Source organism: Eurosta solidaginis, chromosome 4, assembly GCF_040869045.1.
Source record: "Eurosta solidaginis isolate ZX-2024a chromosome 4, ASM4086904v1, whole genome shotgun sequence".
In the NCBI taxonomy this organism is placed as follows: domain Eukaryota; kingdom Metazoa; phylum Arthropoda; class Insecta; order Diptera; family Tephritidae; genus Eurosta; species Eurosta solidaginis.
In genome coordinates this window covers 127,922,660-127,935,096 of record NC_090322.1, presented here as the reverse complement: position 1 = coordinate 127,935,096, position 12,437 = coordinate 127,922,660, and the positions used below count along the sequence as shown (strand labels likewise).

Sequence of the window (12,437 nt, the reverse complement as noted above, 5' to 3'; positions counted from 1 at the left end):
CTCCGAAAGATTTGTAGTCCTATCCGTGATGTCGAGGGCGAATATCGGAGGTGTAATGATGAGCTGTATGAGATTTTGGCAGAAAAACAGAAAGCTTCGCTAGCTAAGTCATGTTATGCGGATGAACGAATACGCTCCGGTAGTTTGTAATCAGAGGAAAGAGAAGACCTTCACTGAGTTGGGAGAGACTGAGGAGGAAGATTTGACCTCGCTTGGTGCTCCCAATTGGCGACTGTTATCGCAAAACAGGGTTAGCTGACCTCACTGACTCAACGTACTTCATTTTTATACAAAACTTCAAGAATTTTGGCCGGATTTACAGATCGCGTCCGGACATATTTTTTACTTACATTTTCCTGCTTCTATTCTTATTCCGTACGAAAAAAGTACAAAAATTGTGAACAAACATGTCTTAAGACATGAACAATGAATTCACGTCATTTTATCCAATCGTCACTTGTAACAATCAGCTTTTCATACGTATACAATGAAAACTTCAACTACAAGATATTAGGTAGAAATAGAATAGAAATTTAGTTTTCAACTCGACCCAAATAAACCTTTCAGATAAAAAAATGTAGTAGGAGGTATGTAAAGAAACAGATTGTCAAAAGCGTGACGTCACGCCGAGAAAATGTATTTCACAGCTAACTATGCCTTTTTGCTCTCTCATTTTTTAATGCGGGAGCTGTTTATTGGTTCATGCAAGAAACTGACTTATTTTTTCCTACTTATTCTTATACATAAGTTTAAGTAAATAGAAACTAGTCCAAAACGAAAATAAAATTAAAAAAATTATATTTGAAATGCTCAAAAAAATTTTTCTTGGTTTTTTTTTTATTGATTATCGAAAAAAATTTGTTTGATCATTTGTAATTTAAATTTCTAGTTTTTTATTCGTTTGGGGTTGGCTCTACAATAAGTTTAAACTAGTTTTATTTTACTAGTATTTATTTAATTTTTATTTTGTTTGACTCTTCAAGAATATTTATTTAGCATTTTTATTTCTACGGACAATGAATTTCGTTTTAAGCCGTAAACATTTTTTGTTTTTCGATTTGTGTTACATTTAACGCTTTTGAAAATAATGAGATTTCGAGTTGGAATATGGTGGTATGCTGTAACAGTGACTCGGAAATCCACGGATTAGGAAGACTACGAGTTTGCTTCGTTGAATATTTGAAGAGATAATTTATGACTTGAAGAAACGAAGCCAATGCAGGGGACTAAGATGGACAGGTAATAGTTAAATTTGTTGCATTATCCAGATCAAACTCGTGCATATTCAGTTTCGCAATGAAAAATTTTAGACTTGAATTTTACCTTTAACACGTTTACTGCCAACTACGAGATAACTCGTAGTATGATTTCCCTTCCAGGAAGCCCACTACGAGTTATCTCGTACTACCTAAAACTACCACTTTTTGTGTAGCTACGAGTAAAACCGTATTATAATAGTGTTAGTATCGATAAATGGCTTCTGGGAAAACAAAAAAATTTTGGGTTTGGCTTCCGTGAGCTTTTTTTTATTAAAAAAAAAAAATTTATGGAAAAATTCATTCAATATAATGCAAAAATTCATTCAATATAATGGAAAAATTAACTCAAATACAAGAAATAAAGTAATATATTATTGTTTGTGGAAGTTTTTAAAACAATTTTCCACACAAAGGGCTGGCTTCTCTGGACAGGCTGGACAGAAGTAACGCGTTTCTCGGCGTTTTTTTTCTTGGGTACATACACGACATGGCTTTGTCGGACGCTGTTTTTTTTTTCCGTTGGTGGTAAACACTCTAAATAATGGAGCTCTTTAGATCTATTTTTTTTAAAAACTGGTTAAAAATCTCCAATCAACGCCAAGACGAATTCTTCTCTGAACTTTATCAGTTTTATTTTAGATGAAGTTCCTTTTTGGTAAATTCTGTGAGCATTTTGTATATATATCTCTATAATATGAAGTGAAACCTTTTTGTGCCATCTAATAGTCTTTCTTAGAGATGAGTAGTACGAAATCATTTGATATGATCGGTCAGTGCCAGACATTCCATTATTGTAATCTCGAATTATATTCGGTTTAATAGAAATTCTTCAATTGCGATTGGGCACCTCTACCATTTCAATAGCGTGCATGTTTGAAATGGAAAGGACTTCTCGCTTGTCTTTCCATTTGCATACAGTAACAGGACCATTTGTCTGCCAAAAACACTCCCCTCTTTTTAGTTTACGATTTACCACATCTTTGGGGTTTCCTTTTCTGTTACTTCGTAGGGTTCCACACACATAAGTTTTTCGTGTATATAACAGTTTTGTAAGACTAACTGAATTATAAAAATTATCCAAGTAAAGCGCGTAGCCTTTATCGAGATAGTCCTCAAGTAAATGTAAGACAACGTCAGCAGTGTGACCTACATTATGGGTAGTTTCCTCAGATTTTCCGTTGTAAATTTTTATTTTTATTACAAGACCGTCGGACTCACATAGTTCATATAGTTTGACACCATATTTGTGTTTTTATTTTTTATGTATTGGCGGAAAAGCAATCTTCCCCGCCATAGCATCATGGATTCGTCAATACAAATATTTTTACTTGGTACATAGTTTTCACGCATAACATCGTTGAAATGATTTAGGATTGGTCTCACCTTGTATAGTCTGTCGGTAGATGATTGTGAGTTATCAACCAAATGAAAATAACGAAGTATCAACTGGAATCGATTGCGGCTCATATGTGTGCGCCAAAAGTTTACATTATATAGCTTGTTTGTGTTCCAGTAATGTTCTATTGTTGGAAAAGTACAAGGTCCCATTTGCAATAAAGGTGCAATAAAAACTTTCATCTATGTAGCACTTACGTCTTGCCAATTTGATATCCTTTTAGATTTTTTTATAGCATTTTGATTCCCATTTTCCAATGTTGCAATTTCTTGCGCAGCATATAAATTAGTTTGTTCTACCAGTAATGCAAGAAACTCATCCGAAAAAAATAAATCCACCAGCGTTTGTACTGTAAAATTTGATGTATCTAATTTCACACCAACATTTTCTTCGAAAAGAAATAATTCAAGATTGTGTTGAACTTCTGTCCACAAATCATCATTCTCATTTGACGTTGTTGCTTGAAAATCATCGTCATTATTATCAGATTCGGAGACGTCTTCAGGTTCGGAGATGACTTCATCTTCACTATCACTTGTATTCTCAGAAGGCTCATAAATGTCGTTATTACCATCGCTGAAATTATCTTCTGAATCACTTAGATTTGCGTTGTACTCAATTTCACTTTGATTCAGCGACCTTTTCCTATCCATATTGGGTTCTTGATAATTATAACAGTAATTTTAGAGAATGTTTATAAATCTAAAAAGAAAGAAAATAATAATAAAATTATGATAATTATAATAAATAATAAAAACTATAAAACAAAATACTATAGAAAGCAAAAATGATGTTTTTTTTAGGAAAAAAAGGACCTACCTACTACGAGATAATTCGTAGCGAGTTCTTTCCCAGACGCCAACTACGAGATAACTCGTAGGTCCTTTTTCTCCTTTAAAAACATCATTTTTGATTTTTGATGATACCAATGATCTAAAAATAGAGTTTTAAGTAATATAATGTGAAAAAATCAAAATGTCATTTTTGGCCAGTTTTCTGAAAATGGCCTTGGCAGTCAACGTGTTAATTATAACATACATATATTGGGACATTTTTACTTTAAACTGTGTGATATTTATTATGTTATTTTAAAAAGTACAACAAAAATAATTATTTATGATTCATACAACTTTACATCACTCATAATTGCTGCACAAACATCTTTTTTGATCATATATGTAATACTCCTATATTGCTACAAAAGGCTAGGTACATTCCCAAACATCAGAGGGTCGATATGCTGCTGTTTTAACGTTTTTGTTTTTTTATTCAATAACCGAATGTACCATGATTCAATTACTACAGGTTTGTTCTTCAATGACGGTAGAGCTTTGACACTCCCAAATTGAAAAATCTGGACGGGTTGCTTTTACGAAGTAAAGAAAACGGAGAATAATTGTGTACCCTTCAGTGGTTTAGAGTTTTATTCAAAAATACACTATCACAATTTGTTTCAAAAACTCCCTATATGAGCATAAGTTCAATGCATTTTGACATAAGAGCGAGCTAATGAAAAGCATTCTTAGGCGTTCTTCAATCTAATTCTAATATAGGGCGTTTTTGTGACAATTCATGAAATCGAAAGTTTTTGAAAAATATTTTAAGATAGGACTATATTGAAAAGGCAGCCGACATGTTCTGCCAAAAAAAATGTAAAAGAAAATGGCTTATTGTTTTAGAACTTTATATTCCGGTCTTGACTTTGACAGAAGAGTTCAGCTTTTATGCGGTCCTGCTACACAGGGAGTATTCACCTTTTTACTCTGGTATTTCGGAAAGCTCCTTTACGTTGAGTATTCATGGAAGTCTTCCGTTAATTTAGAATATTCGGAACACGTTTGTTTCATAATACCTCACGGGGTCCGAATATATCAAATAAGTATATACTACATAATATTCCAAATATAAACCGATTCCCCAAATTCTTAAATGGGGACGAATTTTCCGAACATACGGAATGAATAAGTTAACATGCTCAATGAGTACATTTCGTTATGGCATCTCCGATATTTACTAATTACATTTTTACGTAAATCGATTTACTAGTCGAGTTTTTGACGTTGAACGATGAATTTTGAAGTGGTTTAGGTTTCGTCTGTTCATAGGTTTACGAAAGTGCACGATTCCTTGATGTCCGTACTTTTCAAAAAATTACCTATGTTCAGCCACACTAATAGATCATGGCATAGTTAATAAATTCATCATAAAATTAAAATAAATGTTCTAAGGAATTATGCAGTTCAGTACTTATCGGGGATTTGTAAACTGATTGCTTCCTATTTCTACTACTAATATTTATCGAAAAATTGCAAAGAAACAACACAGTTAACGGATGTCAATTCAATTTGGGAGAAAAATGGCTGCAATTGTCAAAAAATTCGTCTGTCGAGCAAACCTCTTCTGATTGAATCATGCAAATGTACCTATATTTAAATTTTTCTTGTCACACTTATGCTGCTACAATCACAAAAATTATATAGGCTGTATTTTTTTGATTTCGAATGCAAAACACATTGCGAGCATATTTTATTAGCAATATAGTAGTATTACATATATGTTTTTGATCATATTGCAAGGTAATAATTTCGTTTCGACTTTTACATATATTTATTACTAGCAGAGTACCCGACGTCGTTCGGGTATAAATAAAATCAGTACTATATAGACTAATATATTAGACTAATCCCATTTGTATGGGAGATGCCACGCCCCTTTTCGCTATCCCCAATTTTTCCCGAGTGGGTAGGGATTAGTCTTATTTACCTCCTCACCTAATTCCAGTCGTCTAGCTTTAATACTTTCAGATATATTGACAACGAAAAATTCCAGTTGTATGGGAGGTGCCACGCCCCCTTTTTCGTTATACCCAGTTTTTATGGAGGGGGTAGGGTTCGGTCTCATATAACCACTCACCTAATTTCAGTCGTCTAGCCTTAATACTTTCAGATATATTGACTACGAAAAATTCCAGTTTTATGGGAGGGGCCACGCCCCCTTGTCGAAAATCAACCAAACAAGATAAGTTTTTTATATAGCCTACCATAGATTGACGCACTCAGGGTATGTCATGGCAAATTTTCGTTCGATTCCATTCTGCGGTTTAGGCTGCAAGTCCAAACATATGTACATACAGACATACTTTCACAAATATATAGTAGATAACAATTGAATCTCTGTAATTTTTTTCATTTGGCAACTCACCGTTGAGAGAACAAATTTTCTATCCCTCAACAATTTCTTATATTATATTGTGTAATCAGATTTTCAAATGAAACCTTATATTAATTTCATTTAAATTTTTTTATTCTGATTTTCAAATGAAGTTTTGTTATTTCGAATTGAAGGTTTCTCACCCTAATATGAAGATATGAGTATTCGTTTTCTAATTTTGAAAAAAAAAAAAAAAACTATTCAAATTATCGAATCTGTCACTAATCGATTATTTTAATGGATTATATTACTAAACAACTGCTAATAGAATAATCGATTATTCGAATAGCTGATTATCAAGAGCTCTTCTTTATACATATGTCAACGTTTTAAAAATAAATAAAATAAATGTATGGCGCGATAACCTTCGAAGAGATTTTAGGCCAAGCTTCTCTTCCAATTTGCGTCGTGCATCTTTTTAATTTTTCCTACAAATTGGCGGGAGGGGACCTACTTGGTTTATGCCGACTCCGAACGGCATCTGCAAGGCAGATGAGTTTTACCTGAGAGCTTTTCATGGCAGAAATACACTCGGAGTGCTTGCCAAACACTGCCGAGGGGCGACCCCGCTTAGAAAAATTTTCTTCTAATTGAAAAACCTTATTTCTAAAATTTTTATGTTGCTTTGCCCAGGGTGTGAAAATCTTACCAAGTAGCGCAACTAACAGCTGATCGGTGAAAATTCGTACATCCACACGCACAGTTCTCGACTCAGTTCCAAAAAAAAATATTTGATTATTTAGCTAAAATTTTAAAGTGAGATAATACTTACGAATATATGTATATAGAATAGATGTATAAGGCGTTTTTGTTGTTATTAAAACAATATTTTTATTTATATTAAGGCTTTTATCATTTTTGTTTACTTTGAAAAAACTCCGAACACATTTCCTTCATTATATGTCATTCGACTGCCTTCCACTCTATTCGCAACATAACCTCAATTTAAGCTGCCAAACTATATAGTAAACAATGCGGAGCACGCTACCGTCACACCACGGTGGCCGCCTGTCAACGTTTTATTATTGACAATTTGACAGCATACAAGCATATTTGGTTAGGTGCAACCATGATGAAATACTAAAGGTGATGTCAACAACATAACCTCAATTTTTCGGCAGCTCTATTTGCCAGTATTTACTTGTACTACAGAAGTACTAAGTTTTTATTTCTAAATTTTTCCAACAAATTTCCTCAAAAAATTAAGTTTTCTGCAAAATTTTGTCTATAATCTTTTGGGGAATACAAAATTATGTTTATGTTTATATCTAAAAAATTCTGGTAGTGGCTTACATAGTTATTATATTTCTAAACGTATTGTGACGAATATTAGTGACACTAAGTGGTACTCCCATCACTAATCTGATACTAAGTAAATAAAGCCACAACAACAATGAAGCAAGCTGCTACACTTGTATGTACGTAAACGAATAAATCATTATGTCTACACATATGTACGTACGCGCAGCAGAGAAGAGATGCACAAACACACGCAATATTTTATCTGAGATGCTCCCAAAAGTATGCAATTGTAATTGTCGAAGTGTCGCTCACAAATACACGCATATGAGAAGCTATATACGTGCATCTGTAGTTATAATTATATGGCGGTAACTAAGTAAATTCTGGAAGCGCCTAGAAGATGCCACGAGGAAATCACAGAGTATAAAAGCACCAGCGGTAGAGGCGCTAGAAGCAGTTTGCAGTTAAGCACGCTATCTGTCGTCCAATAAGTCAGTTTCATTTAAGCTATCAATCAGTTTGGTTATTAAGCTATTCGTTGCAAAGTATAAGTGTTATTGTGAAGTACTTTAATAAAGACCATTTTTCCATTATTCAATATTGGAGTTATTTATTCAACAGTTTAGCGATACGAACGTTGGCAGAAGATTGCAAATAAGGGGAATTGCAGTAAGTTCGTTACAATTGGTGTCAGAAGAGGAATTGTTGAATGAATTCCGAAGACTTCGAATACAACTTGGACATGCCAATTTAAGTGAATTGAAGATCCAGCAACTGAAGAAGGAGTTGGAGAGCTGTAGATAGAATACAACCGGCATTAAACTAGAACTTCAGGAACGACTACGACAGGCAATGGAATTAGAAGGAATTGACGTGGAAGAGTATAACTTTCATCTTGATGGCGAGGAAACAACAAAAATGGAAGAGACAGTTACGCAGACAGTTACGAGCACAGACTTGAACATGATTTTGGCTGCAATATCTGTTCAAACATCGACAGTGGCTTCTCAACTGGAATCGCAAGAGACATCCAAGATGAAAGCACAGGAGGCACGTATTTCAGAAACGTCATCGCAAATGTCATACCAACTGGAATCGCAAAAGACAGATATAACATCTCAACTGGCATCTCAACTTGAAGAACAAAAGATAAGTATAGCATCCCAACTGGAATCACAGAAGACATATATGGCTGAGCAGTTGAAAGCACAAGAATCTCGCATATCTTCGCAACTGTCAGAACAGGAAGCAAGGGTATCATCAAAACTGGAAGCGCAGGATGCAAAAATCGCTCAATTTCAGGCAGAAGTCGATGATTTGAAAGGTCGTATGCAGCAGTTACAACTAAATCGCCCAGCTGTTTCAGCAAGCAATCCGAAGGTAAAGACACATTCCTTTGACGGTTCTGTTCCTTTCCAGGTCTTCAAGCTACAGTTTGAGAAGACCGCAGCAGTGAACAACTGGAATGCTGAAGATAAAGTTGCTGCATTGTTCATGGCGTTGAAAGGGTCTGCAGCTGAGATTTTACAAACCATTCCAGAGGGCGAACGGAACTGTTATGAAGCATTGATGGGCGCTCTGGAGAGACGATACGGAACTGAGCATAGGAGACAGATATACCAAATGGAGTTGCTGAATGGAGCCGCTTCCAGCGGCCTGGTGAAACATTGCAAGAGTTTGCGTCGGATATTGAAAGGCTAGCACATTTAGCGAATGCGGACGCACCCGTGGAATACACTGAAAGGGTAAAGATTCAGAGCTTTATAAATGGCATACGGGACGTCGAAACAAAGCGAGCTACATACGCAAACCCAAAGCCAACATTCGCAGAAACGGTATCACATGCTCTGATTCAGGAAACAGCGTCGCTTCTGTGTAAGCCAGTTTTCAAAGCACGCCGTGTGGAAGTAGAAAGGCCAGAGTGGGTAGACGCAATATTGGAGGCACTGAAAGGATCGCAAAAGCGGAGTGAAAGAGTTATCAAATGCTTCAAATGCGGGAAGCCCGGTCACATTGCACGTCAATGCGATCTTGATCCTAGTGGTTTCAACAGCATGGGTGGCCTTAATAACAAAGCTGGAGGGGATGAGCAAGAGCGAGTAAGATGTGTCGATATGCAGAGAAGGGTGATGCGTTATAAGAACCAGGATATACCACTTAACTTCAGTTTGCAGAAAGGGTTCAGTAGTAATCGAGTACTGGTGGAGAAGACTCGACAAAAACCACGAAAGTCAAAGGCAAAGGTTGATAGATCGAATGGGAAAATAAATCAAAATCAGAAGTACCTGCGAGAGAAACACTGGTATTAACAAAACCTAATGGACGCACAAAAATGAAGCAACGAATTTCCCAGAAAAAATGCGAGGGTAGTTTCAAGAAGGAGTGCACTACTGTTGTGAAACGTGGGAACGATACTGATTATGCGAGGCGAATCCGTCAAGCGCAAGCTCTACGAAGTAGTTCATTGGCCAAACAACAGAGTGTGAGGGAACGGCCCAGGGTAATGAGTAGTAAGATCCAACACTGGCATGACAAGAACTTTAATTCGGAAGGTTTCTTGGAGGGAGATCTGGTACTGCTATACAACCCTCACCGGCGGAAAGGTGTTCCATCCAAAATTTGGCGCAGTTGGGAAGGCCCGTATAAAGTTGTGAAGAAGATCAGTGACACCATCTACCGCATACAAACCATTTGGAAACCACGAAGTAGAAGAGTGCTACATTTGGAGATGCTAGCAGAGTTTAGATCGGGAGATTTGTCTGATCGGGACGATCAGACTTAGGTGGAGGGCAGTGTGACGAATATTAGTGACACTAACTGATACTCCCATCACTAATCTGATACTAAGTAAATAAAGCCACAACAACAATGAAGCAAGCTGGTACACTTGTATGTACGTAAACTAATAAATCATTATGTCTACACATATGTACGTACACGCAGCAGAGAAGAGATGCACAAACACATGCAGATATCTTATCTGAGATGCTCCCAAAAGTACGCAATTGTAATTGTGGAAGTGTCGCTCACAAATACACGCATATGAGAAGCTATATACGTGCATCTGTAGTTATAATTATATGGCGGTAACTAAGTAAATTCTGGAAGCGCCTAGAAAATGCCACGAGGAAATCACAGAGTATAAAAGCAACAGCGGTAGAGGCGCTAGAAGCAGTTTGCAGTTAAGCACGCTATCTGTCGTGCAATAAGTCAGTTTCATTTGAGCTATCAATCAGTTTGGTTATTAAGCTATTCGTTGCAAAGTATAAGTGTTATTGTGAAATACTTTAATAAAGGCCATTTTTCCATTATTCAATATTGGAGTTATTTATTCAACAGTTTAGCGATACGAACGTTGGCAGAAGATTGCAAATAAGGGGAATTGCAGTAAATTCATTACAGTATAGTAAAATCTACTCCGATCGTAGTAGAATTCAAAGGCAGAAGTATGTATGATAGACAACCCTCTAAATTATGCATGCCGAATAAGGGATAACGTCAACGGGATGAGAACACCTGAATATTAATTTCATCATGGGTGCCACATTTATGAATATTTGTGCATGCAATTAATTTTGATTTTCTTAAAAGTTTTATTTGAAATATTGTTTGTAAATAGTGGAACATTTTTGGGCCGCTTAGAAAGCTATGAATTCAACCTAATTAATTCCCTTTTTCGAATTCGCAAAGGATATAAATTGGTAAACCAGGTTATAGATTCATATGTCTTCTATAGTATAGTTTAGCGCTTTCGGCTGTTTGCGAATTGTGAAAAGGTATTAAATTAAATCAAATTCATATTTCTAATGTCAAACAAATTTACTTCGATTATAACAGAGTGTCTGAGATACATCCTTTTTAATTAAACTTTTAAGTTACGACCTTTCCATTAGGATAGGTTGAATTGTCATTATAGTGTAACATCAACATCTTAACACACTTTTATAACTATTTTTACGATTTCAACAAAACTTTCAAGAAATTTGAACGTTTTGGCTGAAGGGCGCATGTTCTTATACCCTCTTAGAAACGTATAAAGTTAAACATGAAAGCAGAATAATTAATTTTTGAAGGTTATTCGGAATAGTCAAATAGATTTATGAATAGGGACATGAATCATCGTTAACCGAGATTATCTTATTAAAGAATATATGATACATGACAATGCCCGGATATTTTGGAGGAAATGCACATTAGACCTGGCGTTGGTCATATGGTTTTTATTTTTTTTTGGAATTTCAAATTCGGGTAGCGATCAAAATATGCGATTTGATGCCAAAAATGATGTAGCAAATTTTCAGGCTGATTGGATGGTGCCAACCAGTGCCATAATCTCTGATATATACCACAGATGGTTTCGAATTTTTTCCAATAGGACTGTAGATAATTTTTTATCAAAGTAGCCAATAATACCCTTTATCAGTTCCATATCTCTATTTGGCGCTTCAACTACATTTGCGGTTCTAAACCAGTATGGTATGTAGAGAGTTACTAAGAAAACGCACATATTTCGAATTCCATTCAACTGACTCGCTGACATGTTGAAGTGTGTTTGAAACATACATTTTTAAGGAATAAATGTCTTTCGACATGAATCTAGCATGAGACGTAGCTCCAGGTGTACGAAATGTAAAATTTGGAATGCTACCACCAAGAAAAATAAATGCAAGTGGTAGAAGCTCTCTATAATCGTGTCGAATGTGTACTCTCGCTAAATATTCACGACAAAAGTTTTTGCTTGTTTCGCGTTCCTCAAAAGATATGACACTCAAAACATTTTGATCCTGCATACAAGTGCTGTATACTTTTGCCTTTTGCCCCATTCCCGTGCAAAACGTTCAAAAATAGCAACCTCTGGGCCACTTGATTTTCCGAAACTAATTTCAAAATCAGCTCTTAATAGAATTTCTGCTATATGGTGGCGACATGGGGACATATAATTTTGTCGGTGACAATGTCAGGTTTCGCGAGGCGAAAAACATGAGAAATTAGAGAGATAGTTATTTATTTTCTTACATAGCTCATCGATGGGTGGGCCGGGACCTGTAGCCATTATCGTGCAGTCATCGGTGTAGGATGCAATGGTAACTCCTTCAGGTGGCGAATGGAGCTTCGATATGTAGATGTTAAATAAAGGCGGGGATAGAAAACCACCCTGTGGCAACCCTTGTTTATTTATTCTGGGCTTAGATGTTATGTTCCTGAATTGTACCGAAGCCTGCCGACCAGACATAATTTGCGGTCCACCTTTTGAGACTACAGTGCCGTGGTTGACTGTATCAAAAGATTTTGATGAGTCTATTTCTACTGGTAATATTGTTATGTACCAT

At 35.9% G+C, this 12,437-nt stretch overlaps 1 protein-coding gene across 7 annotated transcripts in view; it reads left to right on the top strand.

The window, feature by feature from the left end:
* IntS6 (integrator complex subunit 6) overlaps positions 1-12,437 on the top strand; it is a 43,374-nt gene that overhangs the window by 15,539 nt on the left and 15,398 nt on the right. For 2 of the 7 annotated variants that reach the window (XM_067782904.1, XM_067782902.1), the window contains exon 2: positions 1,093-1,239. The exons of the other annotated variants lie outside the window; for them this stretch is intronic. The gene's annotated coding sequence lies outside the window, so the exon portion shown is untranslated. The remainder of the gene's footprint in view (positions 1-1,092; positions 1,240-12,437) is intronic. 7 annotated transcript variants of the gene reach the window in all.